This window comes from Populus nigra, chromosome 1 (genome assembly GCF_951802175.1).
Source record: "Populus nigra chromosome 1, ddPopNigr1.1, whole genome shotgun sequence".
Lineage (NCBI taxonomy): Eukaryota > Viridiplantae > Streptophyta > Magnoliopsida > Malpighiales > Salicaceae > Populus > Populus nigra.
The window spans coordinates 10,960,924-10,985,688 of record NC_084852.1 but is presented as its reverse complement, the minus strand read 5'-3'; the positions used below and the strand labels follow the sequence as shown (position 1 = coordinate 10,985,688).

Below are 24,765 nucleotides of genomic sequence, written 5' to 3'. Positions count from 1 at the left end.
ACTCAAGAAAATGGTTTATGATCTTTTACTCTCCTACAATTATATCGAAAACATTTATCACATACTAAGAACAAATACTCTTGTTTTTAGAATTGAATTTACATTTACTACAACTTTTCATAAAAGTCATTAATTAATCATCAAAAGGTCCCAAAAAATCCACAAAGGGACTGTTTTGTCAAAAATCTAGTATGTGCCATCAACCCCTAGAAACTTCATCTATGAAGAATAGAAAATTAACATGAACACGTGATTATCCATTATCCAAGTGTCGCGAAATATATTTTCTCTAGCATTCAGGATATTGGAGAATCGTCAATATTATAGGAATAGTTTTTAATCTCATAATATGTTCGAGAAAAGAAAATATGAGAAAAAAAAGAATGAATATGGAAAAAGTAATTTTTGTTTATTTGGATGGTGAAAAAAAGTGCTTTAAAAGAAAGTAAGAAAAAATTTTGTTTTGAAAAATATATGGGGTGTTTGATTTTATTGTTGATTAAACGAGGATATTGGAGCAACATTTTTATTAGTATTTTGGGTTAATTAAAATACTACCCCTCACCGAACACAAACATCAATTTTACACTAAACTTATGTAAGAGTTTCAATCCTATCCTTTCTTACACTCTTCATCCAATTCTATTAACAAAATCCATTAATAATACATGTAGCAACTCCAAAAATTTTCATTAATCAAGTTTAATATAATATTTAAAACTTAATGAAGAAAAGAAAGGCTTTCAAATTAAATTGCTTTTTTTAGTGAAAATAAAATCTTATTTAAACTTAAATTAAAATTAAAATTAAAATTAAAATAGAAGTTATGAAAACTAAAATAAAAGAAAAAATAAATTTCATATAAAGTCAAAATAAAAAAACTAAAAAATTGAAATCTTTGGGTTTCAATTTTTTTTTACTATAATTTTGTTTATATCTCCTTTTAAATTATAAATTTAATATGTATTTAAATTCTGTAGTTAATTAGATCACATTTAAGGGATAGCTGATTGATGCAATTACTAAAGGTATTTTGTTGTTAACCCTAATATTTTCCATTTCTTCTCTTTTATTCTCATCTCCAACCAAGATAAGAGAAATTTCTCCATTTTTAATCGTTTCCTCCCTTCCATAGATATACAAGGAAGGAAACCATCCAAGTTATTTCTATGAATAAAAGAGACAAGATCCTATGTCTGAGGGGACAATCTACGATTGCTACTTCTACATATGAGACAACAAGAAGAATAACTTGTAATGCCTGCCATGGAATCACATCCATGTCAAAGGTCCAATGGCGGCTATGAGATTTATTCATGTACGTATTGTAGGTCCAACTTTCTCGATTCTTAGGGCTGCCAATGGTTTTTTTCTCTTTCTAAATTAATTATCAGAAATTTTTTATTGCGCAACATATTTGTCACGATTACGAGGTCCGATACTCAAATCCAAAAGCACAGTGCAAGTTGGAAGGCCGATAGGATGCACCCTTAATTGTGTTTAACTTGTGTGAAGAGGCCACACAAAGTAAAGACGAGGATTTTTCTGTGCGGGGCTGCTTGCCATGCATGTAAGACAAAATACATGGTTGAAGAAGTTCATTTGTCAGCTAAGAAAAAACCCTTCAATAATTTCCTCGTAATTACTCGCCAGATTTCTTCGCAAGCCGAGTTCTTGGAAATTAATGCTTCAGCACATCTATAGTCCTTGGAAATACGTGTCGGTGTCCAAGACTGAATCTGCACGCATCGAGTCTTGAAACGCTTCAAGTTCTTCAGAAAAGAGAATCACGACTCTAGTATATGTCCAGTTACGTTTTTCCAAGCTTGACTATTTAATGTAAAACATTTTAAATTATATAAATTTATCCCTTTTTAATTAATCTCATGAACAATTTTAATTACCTCCCATTGAAGTTGAAATCATTTCAAACACGGGATTGTATGTTTGTATATTAATCTAATTACCATAGTTATTCAGCATACAATTCTTTTTATTCATATTATTAATCTTGTGATATTTAAAATGAAATAAATGATAATGAATCCCATACCCGTGAAAAATCCTTGAATTAAATAGGTGTTTCATGATCTAAGACTCATCTAAGATTTGTATACCAAAATATTAACAATATGGAATATTTCCTTCTCAACTCAAAACACATTTTGTATTGCACCTCTCATCCAAATATATGTATTTGACTATTGATATATATATTGGTTGAAATAATTTTTTTAATATATAATAATAGAAAAAAAATCAATATAGAATATGTGGATATAAAACATTTTATAATCTCCATGTATATTCAATTTATAATTTTTAATTTCTGTTGAACTTTTTAAAAGAAATATCAAATAATTTCAAATTTTATCAATAAAGAACTTAATTGAAAAAACAATAAGGACATAAACAATATATAATTAAACTACTATACTATCATAGTCTCTTAAACAATTTAAGATATTTTGATTAAGATTCAACCAGTATTTATATAAAACAATATATTTCATTAAAAACAGTAATTATTCACTATTAGATAGGGCTGAGCATTTCCGGTTCGGTCCGGTTTTAAACCAAAATAAACAACCAAACCGAATTTATTTATTTTTAATTTTTTGAATCGAACCGAACCGAAAACCGGTTCAAACCGATTAATTTCGGTTCGGTTCGGTTCGGTTTTTTCCCCTTCCAAACCGGTTCAAACCCAATGGTCCTCTCTGCTTCTCCTACAACCTTGACCGCAACAACGTTCAACTACACATAGCGTTGATTGTTCGAGGGAAAGTTCATCCATTTCATTATAATTAATCATATGGCAGGGGGTTGTAGAAATCCACAGATTTGAAAAACAAAAGAAAAGGAATGGATCTACTATTCCAATTCCATTTGTGGCACAGACTCAACAAGAAAATTAAAACCCAAAGGAACCAAATCCACAAGGGAGGGGAGGAAAATCAAAGGCAGAGGGTAAAGTGAGAAAGATGCAGAGAAGGGAGGAATGGATCTACTATTCCAATTCCATTTGTGGCACAGACTCAACAAGAAAATTAAAACCCAAAGGAACCAAATCCATAAGGGAGGGGAGGAAAATCAAAGGCAAAGGGTAAAGTGAGAAAGATGCAGAGAAGGGAGAGGGTGGGGGGGGGGGAGGGTAACGTGAGGGGTAGAGAAGTGAGAGGGTAAAGTGAGAGACAGAGAAGGGAGAGGGTGGGGGGGGGGGGTGAAGTGAGAGGGAGAGAGGGGGGGGCGGCTAGGGTTAGGAAATGTTTGTACTTATAGTTAGTTTTTTTTTTAAATGCTGGTTAATTGAACCGGTTCGGTTCGGTTCAATCGGTTTCAGACTTTAGAAACCGAAACCAAACCGAACCGGAATTTTTTTGTGATTTTTTAATTGGTTAATTCGGTTTTTTTTTTCGGTTCGGTTTTTTCGGTTATTTTTTTTCCGGTTTTCTCGGTTTAATCGGTTTAATCGGTTTATCGGTTTTTTTGCTCACCCCTACTATTAGATTCATAATAGTGGTCAACAATTGAGTATAACAAGAACATATACAGCTAGGAAGGATACACGTGAATAAAGAATACAAATTATATTAGAATTAAGATTGTACCGTCATTATTTGTCATGGACATTTTATATAGAATTAAAATTTTTGTTAGACTAATAAGAGAGTAGTTACGATGTCAAAAAATTAAATGAGAAAAACATGGTTATAGTGATTGATGAACACAGTGGCCAATGGAGTAGTCTTCATCAGATGTGTAGAGGATGTTCTTCATCATTTCATTCTCCACTTTTGTATCTATAGATGAGCTGTACAACTCAATTCATTCTCTTCTTATGAGAAAATTGTTAGTTCATATCATATCCAATTGAGCCAATTTTATAAATACAAATTAAGTGTTATTGAACAAATTACTAATATAGGAGCAATTTTTAATAATTGAGACATATGATAGATTATGCCCCAACTTTTGGGTTTATATACATCTGAGAATGTCTTAGGTTGCGGTATAGTGTGGTTTCTAGACAGTATAGAATTGATACTCTCAAGTACAGTTTATTCCAAATGCTGCATGTTCATGTGATACACAATACCAGAATTCATAGTTTTTCCTACGGATCAAATCCATAGGTGTGAGATTTCATTGTTTTAGTGGTGTCAGGTTTCCAAACATCCTGATTGGAAACTAGATATCAATGCATGATTTACAATATTTAACATTAATGTTAACTTAAAAATTATACTATCATTAATGTTAATTCCTTTAAGATTTAAGATTGGAAACCACATGTTGATGCATGGTTTCCAAACATCATTATTGAAATTATTGATTTATTTTTTTATAAATGTTTAATGCAAGGTTAAATTTAAGTGGGATATAGCTAATGATAATGTTGTAATGAGAGTTTGGAAAAATCACGCTGCAATAAGGTAACATTGAAAATAATACGATAATTTTTTTCTTAATTTTAAATATTAAAATTTCATTTTTCATTATCCAATATAGAATACAGTTGTATCGTGTAAGTTGCGTGATTTTTTATATGATGCGTAAAAAAATCTAAAAATTATGCTTGAGAAAACACTATACCAGGCTCGAATGATGTGACAATTTAGAAAGGATTTCAGGCCGCCATACATCTTAGAAAATATATGGACGGAATATATTTAGCACGTGATGTTCGAGCATTTCGCATAACACTCACAATCCAGTGTAGGGAACCAGAGCAGGCAAATTCATGGTTTAGTTACCACGCACACTAGCAGCTTCGTTATGTTTGTTTTGCATGTGAAGTAAATGGTAAGATTAATTTTAATCACATCTATCTTTAATTATTTTATTGTTATTTATAAATATATTTAACTCGCAACATTTTTTTCTTACAGACTACGACTCTTAAATGTGAACCAAACTCAATTGAGCTTTTTGTGGAGATGCATATGCGTAAAGAGGACTGCCAAAAAGGGATACAACAATGCATTGACAACCATGCCCAATACTTTATGATATGTTCATTCAACCATTTTCTTTCATAAGTTATTATTTTCTTAAATTGAATTTGATGATTTTATTTTTTATTTCCATGAGACATATAACAACTAGTTAAAGGAGAGATACGGGGATGATCGTTTTATTGGATAGAGGGAGGATCGACTGGTGGACCCGATAGAAATCAGGTGTACGAACTCTCCAACACTAAGATCAAGAACTTGCAGACAACCCATAGTGTCTCAACCGTTGAGAGCTTACAATCGATATCGAACACCCAATCTCTAGAGTTCACGACCTTGTTACAATAAGGAGTGCAAGAACATTATGGCCTATCTAAATGAAAAATATGAACAACTCTATGTGGAATATTAAGAACTTCGATCAATGGTCATGGATATTAGATCATAGATGAGTGGTACATGAGCACCCTTTTTTTGGCTCTATGGTCTTGGAACGACTAGCCTTCTTTTCATCCTCCAGTGCCGCCTTTGTTCTAGTTTTATTGTCTTTGAAAATATAAATTTGTAATAAATATTTAGCTTTTATGTTAAGATAATTTATTTTTACATACTTGAATTTTATATAATTTTAATTTTTTTTAGTTATTTTCTTTTTCTGTTCAATAGATTTTTTTTAATTATTAGAAACGGAGTTACTAACATACTCATATTCCAAAGAGTTGGAACTATTACTACATATCATGAAATGAAAAGTATATCATATTAACCTCTTTAATGACTCTTTTCGGTCGTATAGGTTACATGTGTTACATGTGGTATTATTATTGTCATAACCTATTTTTAGGTTTGTCACACCTGATATCGATCTTAAAAATAAATTCATAAAAAGAATAGATTTCTGACATCTTGTTCTTAGATAGAAAAATATCTTGTTTAATGAGTCGCCACCTAGTATTATAGTCACTAGAAACCCTAACTAATCTATAGAGATTTTATGGTACGGGACTGGGTAAGTAAAAATAAAGATATATATTGTTGCACGTCAGAAAACACCCGCGCGCGGCGTCGGCCTGTCCTGGCGATGGCGGTTTTTTGCTCTCTGTTATTGGAATTGATTTTGTTGGAAGTCGCCACCTAGTATTTAATTGAGGGTTACTAGGAAACCCGGGTTGACTGGTCTTGTCAGAGATTCTCGGATAAGAGACTGATTGTGATTAGAGAAGATATTAACACCCCTAACGCACCCTACCTGAGATAAGCTGCTTCGTGGCTTGATTTGTTAAAAAAGTTTTAAAAATTTTATCTTTTCATCGGACTTTAGAAATACAACTTCCGTACAAGTTTGTACTTCTACACCGTGATCCAATCAAAATATTAAATCCTCCTTTATTCTTTTGCCGTCTCATTATAAAAAGATCCCTGAAATAAATACAAACATGCATTTTTATTTTTTTTTGTTTTTCTTTTTATAATTCAATAACATAATAAAAAAATTACAAACACAAACACACATTTTTTATTATATTATATTTTTTCTTCTTTTTCTTTTTTTCTTTTTCTTCTTTTTTCTTTTTCTTCTTTTTTTTTACATCCACAATACAAATTACAATATTCAAAAATAAATAAAAATTACATAAAATAATTTCAAATTTACAAAATGGTCCTTAAAACTCCAAAAATTGCAAGGGAACCCTTCTGCACAGGAATTGGAGGCAGGAACAGCTGGCGGCGCGCGTTCCAACGCGCCACCGTCACTGGCGGCTCGTGAACCCACGCGCCGCCGCTGGAACTCCAAAACAGCAGGGGGTCAGTCACGGTTTCGCCTCTTCTTCTCCTCACCGGTGGTGACCTGCAACAAACAAAGAAAACGCACACAATTGATTTTAGTTGTTTTATTTTTGTTTTCAGATCTGTCTTCCTCCTATCTTTTCAAATCTGCCGAATCTGGAGCTGGGCCTCACACGCGCCGCCGGCGACGAGCCAGGCGTGTGGACGGCAGGATCAACAACTTACCTCTGCCTCCTTCATTTCCACACCGGCAGTGTCGTCCACCGCTGCCACGGTTGGGAGATCGACTGGCTGAGAAGAGATGGGGCTGCCAGCTGGAAGAATCGGGTTGATGGTCTTCCTTCACCGCTGTTGTTCGTGGGTTTTGCTGCTGGAGCTGGGTCGGAGCTGCGAGCGCAGCCGTGCGTGGAGGAGGAGCTGGAGACGGCGCCGCTGTGATGGGGAGACGCTGCTGCTGGTGGCAGATCTGTGGAGTGAGCCGGGTCTGTTTTTTTTTGCCGAAAGAGAAGAGAAGCTGTCGTTGGGGAGGTGTTCGGGTGTGTTGCTGGAAAAGAAAAATGGAGCTGCTGTCTTGGAGAAGGGGAGAGTATCTGGTTTTTGGAAGAAGAGAAGGAAAATGTGCAGGCGGCTGAGATGAAGAAGGAAGGTGGAAATAGCCGAGAGGGAGAGCTGCAACCGGCTGTTTGGGAGAGCCAAAACTGTGGGGGGGGGGGGGGGGGGGGGGGGGGCGGCTCTCTGTCAGGGAGAAGAAAATGTTAAGTTTTTTAGGGTTAAGCTTTTTTTCTTTTTTTTTTGTCAAAATTACCCCCCCTTCTTCTTTTTTGTCAAAATTAACCCCCCCATTGTTCTGAGTTGTAGGCTGCTATTTATTATAGGTAGAGTATTTTTTCGGGCTTTAAAATTGGTCCCTCAAGTTTTGTGTTTGGCCCCTGATTTCAATGGATTCACTTGGTAAAAATTAAATTGGGTCTCTTAAAATTCTGATTTTTCAATTAAGCTCCCAAACTTAATTTTTCACCAATTAAGCCCTCAAATTAATTTTGACGCACTTAAAGTATAATTAAGTCCTTGCACTTAATTAAATCCTTCAATTGGACCTAAATTAATTCTTAAACATAATTAAAATTTAATTTGGCCCATGATTAAATCAAATTGGCCCATTAAAAATTGAATTATGTCATTGGACTTAATTTTTATGCAAATTTGTCCAATACTCATTTAATTTGATCTTTGAATTTGCATTTTTGTATTTTTGGGCATAACAGCGTACACTTGGGCCTTGAAATTCTTCCGAAAATTGCAGCCTGATTTTCGCCTATTTTTGCAGTCTTTCTTGGTCGGCTTTCTCCGCATTGCCAGCCTTTATTTTATTTTTTTTATTTTGATTTTTTTTATTTTAAAAAAAAACGAATTTTGGAGAATCACCCAAAATTGGGTGATGACAGTTGCCCCCCTCTTTACAATTCTTACGGTAGAAAGTCTCGTAAGAGACTTTAGATAGTAAGTATTGTAAAGAAGAAAAACAAGGATGAGATATGATTGACTCATCTTGTTGAGGAATGATGAATCCTCTTAAGGGTTAGAAAGCACACTCGAAAGGAGATAGGGTTAGAAAAATACTCTACCTAAAAGGTCCACTCGAAGGAGCTTTTAAAAAGAGGCAGGGTTGGACAACGCACTACCTAAGATGGTTGATGGCTCTAAGGCGTACTCAAAGGGAGGTAGGGTTGGAAAACACACTACCTAAGAGGTAAGGGCTCTAAGGCGCACTAAAAAAAGAGGCATGGTTGGAAAACACACTACCTAAGAGGTAAGGGCTCTAAGGCGCACTAAAAAGGAGGTATGGTTAGAAAACACACTACCTAAAGTGTTAGTGGCTCTAAGGCGCACTAAAGAAGAGGCAGGGTTGGAAAACACACTACCTAAGATGGTTGTTGGCCCTAAGGCGCATTAAAAAGGAGGTATGGTTGGAAAACACACTACCTAAGGTGGTTGAAGGCTCTAAGGCGCACTCAAAAGGAGGTATGGTTAGAAAACACACTACCTAAGATGGTTGATGGCCCTAAGGCGCACTAAAGAAGAGGCAGGGTTGGAAAACACACTACCTAAGATGGTTGATGGCTCTAAGGCGCATTAAAAAGGAGGTATGGTTGGAAAACACACTACCTAAGGTGGTTAATGGCTCTAAGGCGCACTAAAAAAGAGGTAAGGTGTGAGGGCACGAAGGCCCACTTAAAAAAAGATAGGTAGGTCTAGAAAGCACACTACCTAAGATGTGAGGGCTCGAAAGCCCACTCGAAAAAGGAAGTAGGGTTAGAAAACACACTACCTAAGGTGTGAGGGCACGAAGGCCCACTTAAAAATGGAAACAAGGTTAAAAAACACACTACCTAAGAGGTAAGGGCTCTAAGGCGCACTAAAAAGAAGGTATGATTAGAAAACACACTACCTAAGGTGGTTGAAGGCTCTAAGGCGCATTAAAAAGGAGGTATGGTTAGAAAACACACTACCTAAAGTGGTTGGTGGCTCTAAGGCGCACTAAAGAAGGAGGCAGGGTTGGAAAACACACTACCTAAGGTGGTTGATGGCTCTAAGACGCACTAAAAAAAGAGGCATGGTTGGAAAACACACTACCTAAGGTGGTTGGTGGCTCGAAGGCACACTAAAAGGAGGTATGGTTGGAAAGCACGCTACCTAAGGTGTGATGGCTCGAAGGCACATTAAAAAGGAGGCAGGGTTGGAAAACACGCTACCTAAGGTGTGATGGCTCGAAGGCATATTAAAAAGGAGGCAGGGTTAGGAAAACACGCTACCTAAGGTGTGATGGCTCGAAGGCCCATTAAAAAGGAGGCAGGGTTAGGAAAACACGTTACCTAAGGTGTGATGGCTCGAAGGCACATTAAAAAGGAGGTATGGTTGGAAAACACGCTACCTAAAGTGTGATGGCTCGAAGGCACATTAAAAAGGAGGCAAGGTTAAAGAACACACTACCTAAGATGTGAGGGCTCGAAAGCCCATTCAAAAAGGAAGTAGGGTTAGAAAACACACTAAAAAGAGGAGGTAGGGTTAGAGAACACACTACCTAAGAGGTGAGGGATCGAAAGCCCACTCAAAAAAAGGTGGATAGGACTAGAAAGCACACTACCTAAGATGTGAGGGCTTGAAAGCCCACTAAAAAAAGGAAGTAGGGTTCGAAAGCCCACTCAAAAGAGGAGGTAGGGTTAGAGAACACACTACCTAAGAGGTGAGGGCTCGAAAGCCCACTCAAAAAAAGGAGGTAGGGTTAAAGAATACACTACCTAAGAGGTGAGGGCTCGAAAGCCCACTCAAAAATGGAAGTGATTGTAAGACACTGTCAAGATGAAAGTAATGCATCATGATCAATGTGCATGTATACTTACCTGAGAAATGTAGGTCCCCTTTCTTCATGGAGTTCCTTTTTCTTCATGGAGTTCTGATTTTCTCAAAAGTTTGAGTCTCTGATAGTAAGCTTCGATGACTCTTTTCGCTCTTGCTTACTCGAGTCATCTCTTGTGATATTGACCCCTGGGAAAGACTTGATATCATCATACTTCTTTGTCCTCCGCCCCTTTATCTCAAGAGTTGCCAATTTTGCCCAACATTTTTCCTAGAAAGGGAAAAGGGAATCATGGAGCCGACTCTACCAGATGTTTTTGATTGCCCTCCAGCTTGATCATGCCCCCAAGTATGCAAATCAGGTTTGGGGATGAGGCTATGTGAAGGAAGATTTGGTTATTTACAAGAAGTTGTTTTCATACAGAATTTTTGGTGTTTCAAAGCTATTCCAGACACAGAAATCATTTTGATGTTTGTTCAAAGCAAACTCATTCTAAAGAAAATCAAGTGATTCCTATGGAGAGGTTTTCAGAAATGATGGAAACCTTTTGTTTTGCTTTTGGTGAAAATGTGAAACATGAAGTGACATCTGGTTAGTCACAAAAGGTTTAAATTTCAATTTGGGGGTTATTGAGAACTGTGTTTTGACAAAAATGTGAAGAACACGAGGTGACATCTGGTTGGTCACAAAAGGTTGAAATTTCAATTTTACGATTATTGAGAACCGTTTTCAAAGCATTCATTTTGTTTGCATGAATAATGATTTTGTTTCGCATAAGAAAGCACTGCCTACTGATCCATATTGCTTGCCTTTGATCAGAAAAGGCTTGATTAGGCACGTAATGTTGGCTTTGGCTCTTGGCTATGAAGAAAAGGATATTCGTAGGCCCAAAAGGTGTTTAAGAGACTTTAAGACTAAGGATCACTAGTGCTTATATCCCAAACTTTTTTGTTCATAGATTTCTGGACCTTGGAATTAACTTGTAAAATGGTCCACGGTGCCCTCTAGTGTTGGGCTTGGGCTCTTTCTCATTTTTTTCTTCATTTGATTTTGAGCATCATTGCATTTGCTTTTTTTTGCTCAAATTTTTTTTTTGATCCTTTGGATTTTTCTTATGCCCCCCAACTTTGTATGGGCACCTTTGATGATTGAGAATTTTCTTTTATACCCCTCAGTATTGTTTGGGCACTTTCAATTGTTGAGGTTTTTCATGCCCCTAAGAGTTATTTGGGCACTTTCAATCATTGAGGATTTTTTTTGGCACTTGCCCCCCAGTGTAGGGTGTGATCCTAGCCAAGGTTATTTTTCAAGAAAAAATACATTAGGCTCAAAAGGGGACTGCAAAGGATATATTTTAGCCTTGTGAAAGGATTATCAAAGATGACCTTTCTTCATCTCAAATGCATGCAATTAGAATCGATAAGCCTTGCGTTCATGCGAGTATGCAGAGTGATTTCTCATTATTCATGCAACCAAAACTCAGCTTTAGAGTCACTTCATGGTTTTTTTTTCTGGGTTTTCTAGGTGTATGGTTACCTCTCTAAGGAATCACCTGAATTTTTCAGAACTCGTTTGTTTCGGACAAACATCAACATGATTTCTGTTTTTTGTACTAAACTTTGATTTCCCAAAAATCCTTGTGAAAATATGGGGTCATGCTGCTTGTTTTGGGAAAAAGGAAAAACACGCCCAAAGATTCTTGGCGCAATAGTTTTGTAAGTACAAAGGTGTGCTCAGTATGTTATTTGCATGAACACACAAAAAAGAAAACACATGATTTTATTCACAGGAAAGGCTCATTGGACAAGGAAAATCTTGTGGAATTTTGAGCCAAATTACCGACAAAAACTGGAATAGGTTGAAAAAAAAAATCAAGGAGTTTTTGCAGGTATGATCAAGCAGGGGTAGTTTGAACAAGAACTGGCTCCATTCTGCAACAGTGGTGCAATTCCCCTTCGGATTGTGTTGAGGCTTTTGACCATGTTTGCCCCCCAGTTTCTTTGGGTTGAGTCCTTGTTGGAGGCTGAACAAAAATAGCAGACCGGTTGGAAGGACCTTCACCAGAGGTATTTTTAAGTGTTTGCTCGAGTAAGCTAGAGGCGAGTCAAGCTTTTGTTCAGAGACTCCAACTCTTTTTTGAAAATGGGTGATGCGGCGAGCACACTCTGTATCTCCAATGTTTTTTCCGCTCAAAATTAGGTGTTGTAGCCTTTGAGGGGACCTACCTTTTATTCTGGTGCATGCATGAAAAAATGTATGAACATGAAATCTATATGATGAACTTGCCCTTCGAGGGGTGACATATGATCGTCACTTTTGTATGATGAAACAAGAATCTTGATTCTTGCCCAAACTCTACAATGAAAAATTTCGGAGTGACAAACATTTTGTCACCTACAACTCTTGAATTCAAGATGCTTCAAGAAGGTTCGCCCCGATGCAAATAAAGGATAGCACATACAACCTAAGAACATGTACTATTCATTATGTGAACATGGATGAGTTTTCTACCTGGTCTTAAAAGGGACTTTGAACTGCCTAGTGACCACCTCATGTGAAGGCGGTATAGGGGTTTACAAGGAATGGTCAGGGCACCCTGTGACCGCCATTACCGAGTAAACACTCAGCTCATAGTTGGATGTTTCACAAATCTGAACCCCGACTAAAAGTCACGAGGCAAACCGCTACTCCCCACCTAGCTTAGAGGCTTGTGTGTGCTTTCAAAAATAAATACAAGTGATGCATGAAACAATTCTAAAAATGCATGGATAAAATAAAACAAGACAAAAATGGCAAAATTTAAACACATCAAATACACAAAGCTTATTCCAATGTTGTTAGAAACAGTACCTCCTCAGTGGAGTCGCCATTCTATCGCACGTCAGAAACCACCCGCGCGCGGCGTTGGCCTGTCCTGGCGATGGCAGTTTTTTGCTCTCTGTTATTGGAATTGATTTTGTTGGGAGTCGCCACCTAGTATTTAATTGAGGGTTACTAGGAAACCCGGGTTGACTGGTCTTGTCAGAGATTCTCGGGTAAGGGACTGATTGTAGTTAGGGAAGGTATTAGCACCCCTAACGCACCCTACCTGAGGTAAGCTGCTTCGTGGCTTGATTTGTTAAAAAGTTTCAAAAATTTTATCTTTTCATCAGACTTTAGAAATACAACTTCCGTACAAGTTTGTACTTCTACACCGTGATCCAATCAAAATATTAAATCCTCCTTTATTATTTTGCCGTCTCATTATAAAAAGATCCCTGAAATAAATACAAACATGCATTTTTGTTTTTCTTTTTATAATTCAATAACATAATAAAAAAATTACAAACACAAACACACATTTTTTATTATCTTATATTTTTTCTTCTTTTTCTTTTTCTTTTTTTCTTTTTCTTCTTTTTTCTTTTTCTTCTTTTTTTTACATCCACAATACAAATTACAATATTCCAAAATAAATAAAAATTACATAAAATAATTTCAAATTTACAAAATGGTCCTTAAAACTCCAAAAATTGCAAGGGAACCCTTCTGCACAGGAATTGGAGGCAGGAACAGCTGGCGGCGCGCGTTCCAACGCGCCACCGTCACTGGCGGCACGTGAACCCACGCGCCGCCGCTGGAACTCCAAAACAGCAGGGGGTCAGTCACAGTTTCCCCTTTTCTTCTCCTCACCGGTTGTGACCTGTAACAAACAAAGAAAACGCACTCAATTGATTTAAGTTGTTTTATTTTTGTTTTCAGATCTGTCTTCCTCCTCTCTTTTCAAATCTGCCGAATCTGGAGCTGGGCCTCACACGCGCCGCCGGCGACGAGCCAGGCATGTAGACGGCAGGATCAACAATTTCCCTCTGCCTCCTTCATTTCCACACCGGCAGTGTCGTCCACCGCTGCCACGGTTGGGAGATCGACTGGCTGAGAAGAGATGGGGCTGCCAGCTGGAAGAATCGGGTTGATGGTCTTCCTTCACCGCTGTTGTTCGTGGGTTTTGCTGCTGGAGCTGGGTCGGAGCTGCGGGCGCAGCCGTGCTTGGAGGAGGAGCTGGAGACGGCGCCGCTGTGATGGGGAGACGCTGCTGCTGGTGGCAGATCTGTGGAGTGAGCCGGGTCTGTTTTTTTTTTGCCGAAAGAGAAGAGAAGCTTTTTTTCTTCTTTTCTTGTTTTTTTCTTCTTTTCTTGTTTTTTAGGGATCAATTTAAATTTCTAAGTTGTAGGCTGCTATTTATAGGCAGAGTATTTTTTCGGGCTTCAAAATTGGTCCCTCAAGTTTTGTGTTTGGCCCCTGATTTCAATGGATTCACTTGGTAAAAATTAAATTGGGTCTCTTAAAATTCTGATTTTTCAATTAAGTCCAAATTAAGCTCCCAAACTTAATTTTCACCAATTAAGCCCTCAAATTAATTTTGACGCACTTAAAGTATAATTAAGTCCTTGCATTTAATTAAATCCTTCAATTGGACTTAAATTAATTCTTAAACATAATTAAAATTTAATTTGGCCCATGATTAAATCAAATTGGCCCATTAAAAATTTAATTATGTCATTGGACTTAATTTTTATGCAAATTTGTCCAATACTCATTTAATTTGACATTTGAATTTGCATTTTTGTATTTTTGGGCATAACAGCGTACACTTGGGCCTTGAAATTCTTCCGAAAATTGCAGCCTGATTTTCGCCTATTTTTGCAGTCTTTCTTGGTCGGCTTTCTCCGCATTGCCAGCCTTTATTTTATTTTTTTGATTTTGATTTTTTTATTTTTTGGAAAAAAAACGAATTTTGGGGAATCACCCAAAATTGGGTGATGACATATATTATCACCTCTTAAATGTCCTACCTGAGGCAGACTGCATTGCTGGTTTTGTCTTAAATTGTTAAATGTTTGTTAGTTTATGCTATGATGGTTTGCTTCTAATATTCCTGACTCTGACGTCAATGAATATTCAACTATGGATACTTTCAACTCTGGTGTTGGTAAATATTACATAATAAAAAAACATATTGTATTCTTGACTCTGACATTAGTGAATAAATCGGTAAAATGATTTTAAAATCAATGCATGCATATTTTTTAATTTTTTTTAAAGGGAAAAAAGTATCGTACACTAGATTTGCATTTCACAGTAAAAATTCATAGATCAGTTATACAGTGAAATACCTAAAACAAAATGCAAGGGACCTACAAATAAATTCAAAAAGGTCTACAATTTATTTTTTGGAATTTTTTGATATTCAAAAAGTCCTGTGTGGCTAAATATCAAAATAAAAAGGGGTGAAAATAAAGAGGTAGCAAGTGAATTATAATTCACAGCTACAGTAGCAAGTGGATTATAATGCAAAGGATAAATTAAACTGTAAAGCGTGGGAAGAGAAGAAGAGAGAGACTGACCTGGTCTGCTACTCCTGAAGATGTAGACGAAGTTGAGGGCGATCGGTGCTCTGGTTGGGCGACGTTTCTTTCTCTCCTTTCGCTACTGTTTTCGTTTCTGATTCTCCTTTTCGTTCAATTCTTGTCTGCACTCTTCTTCTTCTTCGTCTCTGTGTTATCCCTTGGTTTTCTCTGTGTTTCTCTTCAGGAGCCGCTGCTTGAAGACGAAGATGTTGATGAGGGAGGGTTGGTTAACCAATGTTCCCCTCTGCTTCTGTTTCTTCTTATCTTCACCTTGTTCTGGTCACCTGTTTTCTCTCTGTCTCTATGTTCTTCTTCTTTTTCTCCTCTCTATTCTCTTGACTCTCTCTACACTCTCTCCGTCTGTTCTTTTTCTTTGCGTTTTCTTTCAGTCTCCTCTTGCTTGCTATCCTCTGTCCGTTTTTTTTAGTCTGTCTGTCCTCCCCCTGGTTCGTGGCCTTCTCTGGCTTTTATAAAGCCAGAGAATGGCCTCTGTTCGAGCGTTCATGCCTCAAGATAATGGGGCACGTTCGCTCCTGTCATTGAGAAGAGTCAAGACTGTTGACCACGATATCATGGCCTCCAGAGAGGGTGTCGTGGAGGATAATGGGCAGCTGTACATTCCCTGCAAAACCAGTCCCTGGGATGAGGTAGAAGGCGATAAACAGTTTTATGACACGCCGCCGTTTTCTACTATGCAGTGGCTATTTAAGATTTGGTCACTGAAGTTCTGAAATTTTTCAATCAATCCCCGGGGTGAATTGTAATTGGGACCCTACATTTTAGCATCATTTACAAAATGGTCCTTGAACTTTAATTTCTTGCAATTTTAACCCGAATCATCTCTAACCTTTTGTATTTCTTCAATTAAGCCTCTGATCATTAATTAAACTAATTTCAAGTCCAGTTATGTCCTCAAACTTTCAATTTATGTTGTCTTAACCCAAATTTCAATTTATTCTTCATTTATTTCATTTTTTATTATTATTTTTACAAAATAAAATAAAAGAGTAAAAAATTGGGTTATGATAAGGTTATTTTACAAATTCATCTTTTTTCTTTTCAAAATAAAAAAAATCAATAAATAATATAAAAACTGGCATTTTAGCAAAAGCAAGTTAGGAAGATTTCTCATGTAGAAAAAATCAAGTTATAATTTTAGATCGAATCGAAAATCTAATTGTATCCCATTTTACCCAAAACTGGAGAGACAATGAAAATTTAAGGTTAAATTACATGATTATTGGACAAATCTACATAAAAATTAAGCTTAAGGACATAATTATATTTTTAATAGGCCAACTTGATTTAATCATGGGCGAAATTAAAGTTTATTTATGTTTAAGAAATAATTTGGGTACAATTGAAAGATTTAATTAAATACAAGGACTTAATTATATTTTAAATGAGTCAAATTAATTTTATTAATGGTTTAATTCGTGAAAAAATAAGTTTGAAAGCCCAAAATGGTTAGAATCATTCAGGGTTGAATCAAGAGCAATAATTTGATATCATTAAAAACAAAATATCCATCTTCCATCCAATATAATAAAGGTAGATTCCCTAATTATAATGATCATGATTACACTTAAACATACAAATTAACATTATCATATCCAATTCATACTTTGAAATCCTCTAATTTTCCCTAACAATAATTGGCTACCCTGGGCTTAGAATCCATGGCCAGTAATAAAAATATATATTGCCCTCCTAATACATATCATTTGTATCATAAAATCACAAAAATTCAACCAAACTAATATTTCCATACCTAAATTCAGATTTCTATCTTTCTATATTTAACAAATAGCTTAATATCTATACATTTTATTTCATATGAATCACAATCATAATCAAACACAATTCCATCATCATACAAATAAAGATCAATCATAACAACATCATTTAAAATAAAAAAATCAATCCAATTTAGTCAAATTTCTACACTTTCATAATTCCAAAATATAACAACAATAACTAAATTTTTAGCAATTAATATTATAATATTCAAAATCAATCTTAAACATTCCCCAATATTATTAAAACATCAAAACTAACTCAATTTACTCAAATTCCCAAATCCTCCAAAATTTCTAACCATGGTGGCCACTTTCATGTTTTAATTTCCATAACTGATTTTTTAATTTATTCAATTTAATCTTTATTCATGTCTTCACAACCCTAAATAACTATGAATTATATAATTAGAAATTTCCATTCGAAATTACATAAACCCTAAAAATTCAAAATTAGATATTTTCAATCCCCCATCATCAATAATCAAGAAGGCAATTGCATTTAATTGAAACAAATATCTCTTGCCACAACTAATTAACCCAAATTAACGAGTCTTTTGCAATAAAATGCAAAAAATCCTTATTTCTCTTTCAATTGTCACATTTCTCTCTCTATCCCTTAAACTCCCAACATCTCTCTATCTCTAAGGTTTATTAGTTTGATTTACTTTTTTTAGGTAGAAATTACCTAGTTCAAACTCTTCATTTTATCCAATTTGAGAGAAATGACAGAGAGAATGGAGAGGAAGAACAAAAATCAAGCTTTCTTTCCTTTTGAAACTGTTGGCTGCCAGTTATAAAAAGAGAGGGAAGATTTTCCTTTGATTTACAATAATTCCACTTCTTTAATATTTCATATGCTATTTCTATTAAAATTATGATAATTGATCAATGTTTGCGTGATGATGTGTTTGTTTATGCAAATGGTCAAGATTGAAACAAATTTTAAAGAATATGGGAAGGAAAAGCTAGAGAAAAATAACAAGAGAATGAGTTTGATTACTACTTGTTTTATTATTTTTTAGATTTTGAGTATAAATGCCAATAAATCATATTGTCAGTGTGGAGGAGCTTCAATTGCATAAGCAAGAAAGAAAAGGAAAAATAAAGAAAGTTTTGTGTTGTCTTTTATTAACGCTCATGAGAATAGATGTGTCAAAGAGGACGATCAAAACAATTTGAGATCATATGATTTAGCATGGTAAGCTATATACTTTGTGAATTAAAATTTTGTTTTGTGTAGGATGTATTTTATGGGGAAATATCTTTTATTTTGAAAAAATCATTGATACGTTGGGTGATTTTTTTTGTCTTTTTGGCCATAAAATTCCTGATAATTTGGCCATAGACTGTCTTTTTGGCCAATGTAATTTTTAAATTGGCCATTTGGAAAACAAACTAGACTCTGAGAAGGGATTTGATGATTTTTATTTGTTTTCCCTATCCTTTTATCAATTTATTTATGATAATTTTGTAATTGATATTGGTTGACTGTATATTAGATCATTTTAGAGGCCAACAATAGCATTACTGTATTTAACAGTTATATTGATGAAATATTCTTTTAGTATTTACTCCACCTTTTTGTCGACAAGTATTTCACCAACTGATTCGCGGATGAAAACCGTCCATCAGTAATTTATTTTCTGTCGGCATGTTCATTGATGAAAAAACCCGATGGTTTTACAAACAAACAATGCGCGCAAAAAAAAACATTACTCACTAAAATATACCGATATAATTATTTTATCGATGATTGACAATGATATTTTGAGTAATTTTATTCCAACCCTCTATAAAATACCGACGGAATAATTACGTCGGTGATGTAACAGTTGAAGTGGCATATGTAGTAATAGTTAGATAATGTTCTTTGGGCAAACTAGCATATGCACAATATGAAAATGGCAATAGGTACAAGGATTTGTGCTTAGATTTAACTTTTAGCATGATAGTGATTGGGTTTGATTTTGGATGCACAATTTGATGAAATCTCAATTGTGAAAGTTTTAGTATTTTTTTTATAAAAATATTATAATATTATTTTGATGATAAAGTTGTAATATTTATATAAATATTTTTTAATTATTAATTAAAATATAATGGTAATTCTGTAAATAATCTAATTTTTTTAACACGATGTAAAATAGAAGCAAAGTGAAATAAAAAAAGAAGAAGAGGGAAAGTGAAAATCACATAACTAAATGATAATCACGATAATTATAGTTGAGAATAACAGAATGACTTAAGCCAACTTTTCCTATTTATATATGTAGGGCAGAATACGACAGTAACCGTAGGGATTACAACATTGGAATAATCCGATATTAATTTTCTATTCAGAGATATACATGTTATACATTTTATAATATGCCCCCTTAAGCTGAGGGTGGAGGATTAACCCGAAGCTTGAACCTGAAAGCAGTAAAGGACGCAGCGGAAAGTGGTTTGGTGAAGACATCAGCAAGTTGATCCTGAGAGGGGATAAAGAGACTTTTAATTTCCTTCTTCGCAACCCGGTCACGGAAAAAATGGTAATCTACCTGAACATGCTTAGTACAAGCATGAAAGATAGGATTCGCCGAGAGATAAGTCGCACCAAGATTATCACACCAAATAGTAGGAGCAGAGACGAAGGAACCTGTAGATCTGTTAACAAATATTGAAGCCAGATGACCTCAGCAGTACCATCTGCTAAGGCTTTATACTCAGCCTCAATGGAGGAGCGGGCAACTGTACGTTGCTTGCCGGATTTCCATGAAATCGGTGTCTGACCAAAGAAAACAAAATAGCCACCCGTAGACTTGCGATCATCAATACTCCCAGCCCAATCGGCATCTGTAAAACCATGAAGAGCAAAAAAGGTACCTCGAGTGATATGAAAACCATAGGATGTCGTTCCTTTTAGGTAGCGAAGTATGCGTTTAACAACAACCTAATGGGAATCTGTAGGAGCATGCATGTACTGACAAACTCTGTTAATAGCAAAGCATATATTTGGACGAGTGAATGTAAGATACTGAAGAGCATCCATAATTTGACGAAATTGTGTGGGATTGGAAAATGGATGATCCGGTTGTATAGCAAGTTTGGAAGGAGAAACTGGAGTATCAATGGGTTTGCAAGAAGTCATACCAGCCCAAGTGAGGATGTCAAGAATATATTTGTGTTGGCGCAACATCAGACCCATACTTGTAGACTGAACTTCAATACCGAGAAAGTAGTGAACATCACTTAAGTCACGAAGCTTGAATCCAGAGCTTAGTAACTGGACTAGGTGATGAAGCATGGCAGAGTTGCTACCTGTAAGCAGAATATCATCAACATGAGGAGGTAAAAGATATTAGTGCCATCAGATAAGATAAACAGAGAGGTGTCAACCTTGGAGGCAAGGAAACCAATAGAGAGTAAAAAATCACTCAGACGAGTGTACCATGCCCTTGATGCCTATTTTAAACCATATAGTGACTTGTGCAATCTGCACACATGAGATGGAAGAGTAGAGTCAACAAAACCTGGAGGTTGTTTCATGTAAACCTCTTCAATAAGAACACCATTAAGAAAAGCATTATGAATATCAAGCTGATGAATCTTCCAATTACAGGAAACTGCAATTGAAAAGACTAATCTGACAGTGGCTTGTTTAAAATCGTAAAATCGTAAAAAAATTTAAAATACATTAAAAAAATTATGCTTCAAATAAAAATTCATACATGGATTTTTTAAGCCTTCACAGTTGAACTCACCAAATAATTGAATGGCAATAAAACAAAAGTGGCTGCAAAGCAAATATATAATGTCAACAAAAGCACTGATGGTAAAGAAAAGCTAAAAAAGGTCACTGAGTTTGAAATAGTATCTTTGAAAGGGAATCCATGGGTTAAGAAAAATAATATATGAAAGCTAACAAAAATATATGAATCGAATTAAGAAAGAAGTTGTGGTGAAATATATGCTCCGCTTTATATGAAGGAGAAAATCACAATGCATTGGCAGCAATACCCTCATTCGTAGTCTGATAAATACGACCCAAACTTGAAAGCATAAGGCAGGCAATGCAAATGAGACAAAAATGAGAAAGAGTAAATAGATATTAGAAAATTCCACATAGCAGTCATATGTGGTTCAAGCCTTTTTTAGATGAGAAAACTGACTAGTTCAAGTCTATTTAAATAAAAAGAAGCTCTAATAAGAACATCATATGAGCTGCAGAACCGACTCTTTGCAAAACTCCAGGTTGACTCCCGCTAGAAAATACTGGATAAGATGCACTGTTAAATGGGATACAAGGCTGCACTATATAATTAAGTAGCAGTCTCCCAACAACAAAATTAACCAAAGAACTTTCCAACAAATTATGGAAGACGCCCATAATAAGATTACAAGATCTAAACAATTCTGAACTTAGAGCAAGAAATAAAGCCAAAGGTCATCCACTAACCTGAACCATGGTTGCATCAATAAAAGGGTTCGTGTCACTTGGTCCAGGAGATGGTCAGTAGAGAAGTTGGGTTGACATTACAATAAGCATGAAATTGAGCAACTCGTGATGTAGAAGCTAGAAGGTATGTGTTTGAACTTGGAACAAAAATAACGCATTTAGAAGATCAAATTGCACAAAATCTTAACATAGTGAGCATGGTGAGAAATCCATGGTGTACCTTACTTCAACAAAGCATGGAACAAAAGTACACAATGCATGACAAGATTTTCGATGTTTTGATCCGTACATGCAATGAAATACCTGTGTTGAAATCATTAGGTGCTGGTTCGCTTACATTCAATGACAAATACAAGTCCTCGATGCTATTATTGCATGTACTTCAAAAAAACAGATGAAATGTAAACTGCATTAACAGCCTTCGCATAAACCTCCGAAGGTGCAACAGAATTCGAAACACACTCTTGCAAACACCATGATAAGTGAATCAAAATCTTTGCCAGATACCTAGAATAACAATTATTTTGTGCAGCACACAAATTATTTTTGTTAAAAATACATAATTTCTATAATTATAGTTCCAATAAACAGAGAAGCGAATGCACTAAAAAATGATGAAGAGGAGAGAGAGAGAGAGAGAGAGAGAGCATGGTTAGTGTGCGAATAAAGTAACAATTAAAGCAAATACAGATTATATAATGCAGGATAAGACGTTGATGAATAGAGGAGGAGGTTTCGTGATAAACCGACTAAAGAGATTGCAGGCTTCATGGAGAGAATATATAGGAAATGTCTTCTCACCGATAAATGAACCGATTAAATACTCGGTCGTGAGCACTGATGACTGGAGTGAAGACTGGACTGATCGTTGCCACTTTTGTGGTTGCTGGTTGGTTAACAGAGAAGGAGATTAGGGATTTGTTCTCATTGAAAAGGAAGAAAGGCAATGCACTGATGACTAGAGACTTTGTTCTCATTAGTGACTGTGCATTTACCCAGCCAATAGACACTGGACAGCTGGAGCATGGGGGAAACATTTACTTCAGTTGATGTGTTTTGGTGAAATCGTTCAATCGGTCCTGAACTCGTGATTTTTGACGATTTCACCCGATTTTAACGATTTCACCCGATTTTAACCCGATTTCACACATTTTTGATTTTTTCAAACGATTCAGCATGTAAATCATGTTTTGACTCGTAAAATCATATGATTTTACGAGTCAAAACGCGATCTTAACAACCTTGTTCATGAGTATGAGGACAAATCAGGCTGTGATGAATACCAATAGTCTGAAAGAAAGTGAAGAGTCTGCGATATTCACCGCCCTAATAAGTTTGAACAGATTTTATTTTTAAAGAAAACTGATATTCTACAAGAGTTTGAAATTGATGGAAGACAAAATAAACATCAGATTTTGCAACAAGTGGATAATACAATATATATTTTGTGTGCGCATCAACAAATATAATAAAATAACAATAACCATCCGAAGAAAAAAAGGGAGCAGGACCCCACACATCACTAAAAATTAATTCAAGTGGAGTAGAAGTTTTGTGACCAGTATGTCTTAAAAACAAACGCGATGATTTTCCTAAGGGACAACTTTGACATTGAAAATTAAGACATTTGTTGTTACAAATAATCTTATTTTTTGAGACTAAAAATTGAAAAATGCAGGAGGTAGGATGACCTAAGCGACGATGCCACAAATCAGCAGAAGCAGAGATGTAGGGAGACCAATAGGCTTAAGGAATTGACGGGACGGAAGACCTGAACCTTGACAAAGTATAAAGACTATCTTTACTCTATCCTGAGAGGAGTACTTCATTGGTGTTGAGATCCTTGACATAAAACAGAAAAGGGTGAAACTCAAAATAAACATTATTATCGAGACAAAATTTCTGAACAGAAAACAGAGGTTTCGTAATTGCAGGAACATGTAGGACATTAGATAAAGTGAACAAACGATGTGGGTTATATATTTTTGTATGGCCAATATGAGATATGAAAAGTCCCTTACCATCACCAACATGCAAATTATCATTACCATTGTATGGTTCTGAAGCAGTCAAGGTTGCAAGGTCAGGTGTGACGTGTTGATTTGCACTGGTGTCCAGAAACTAGTCAGCAGTACCTGCAGAATTATGTAGTGCCAGATTGGCACTATGTTGTTGTCCATAGCCACGTTGCTAAAGTTGGGAGCACTGAGGAGTAGTGTGTCCGAAGTTTTGACATAACTGGCACCGGGAATTGGATCCCTTGTTGTGCTGCCAATTTCCCTGCCAGCTGCTGTGTCTGTTGTCGTTGCTGGGAGTGCTATGGAAGCTACGAAAATTAGGCCTGGAGCCAGAATTTCGAGACCCTCTGTGAAGGTTTTGTTGAGGACGCTAGTTGCCATAAGAACGACCCCTTTCGCGTCCAAACTGAGTAGAAGGTTGATGATGAGAGAGGAGTGCTGAACGTGGGATGTTTGGCGTGGGCAGCAATGGTACATGAATGACAGCAAATCCTATAGACAAATGAGAGGATTTATGAATAAATTCATGAGTTAGCAGATGACTAAGCAAATCTGCATATGGTAGAGGATTTTCCCTTGTAACAAGACTTGTCACAAAACACATATAGATTAAAATCGATTAACAAAATAGGCTGGCCAACAGCTTCTAGCTCATCAAATAAAGTCTTGGCTTTTTGCAGAAATTGAGTTACCGAATCATCACCTTGTCGAAGGTCTTGAAGGGAGCCGTGAAGTTGCAAAATACGGGAGTTAGATGTAGAAGCTAGAGCTTGCTCAAGTGTGTGCCAGACAAAACATGAGGTTGGACAATCAACAATAAGATGAAGAACTTCCATGGATAGCGAAGAGAGCAAGGCGCTTAGAATGAGTTGGTCATGTTGTTTCCAACGAAGAAAAAGTTGAGATACCTGAAGAGAGACACCATAAGCAGCAAGAATATGTGGAGAAGAGCAAGAGTTTGAACTATCAACAAAGCCGAAAACCCCTTGGCCTAAGAGATACGGTTTCATCTGCATTCA

At 36.0% G+C, this 24,765-nt stretch overlaps 1 long non-coding RNA gene across 1 annotated transcript; it reads right to left on the bottom strand.

The window, feature by feature from the left end:
• Positions 1-6,383: 6,383 nt before the first annotated feature.
• LOC133696798 (uncharacterized) lies at positions 6,384-7,570 on the bottom strand. The gene is made up of 2 exons (XR_009842748.1): positions 6,972-7,570; positions 6,384-6,807 (listed from the first exon to the last, which is right to left on the bottom strand). It is a non-coding gene; the product is annotated as an uncharacterized LOC133696798 (long non-coding RNA).
• Positions 7,571-24,765: the final 17,195 nt, after the last annotated feature.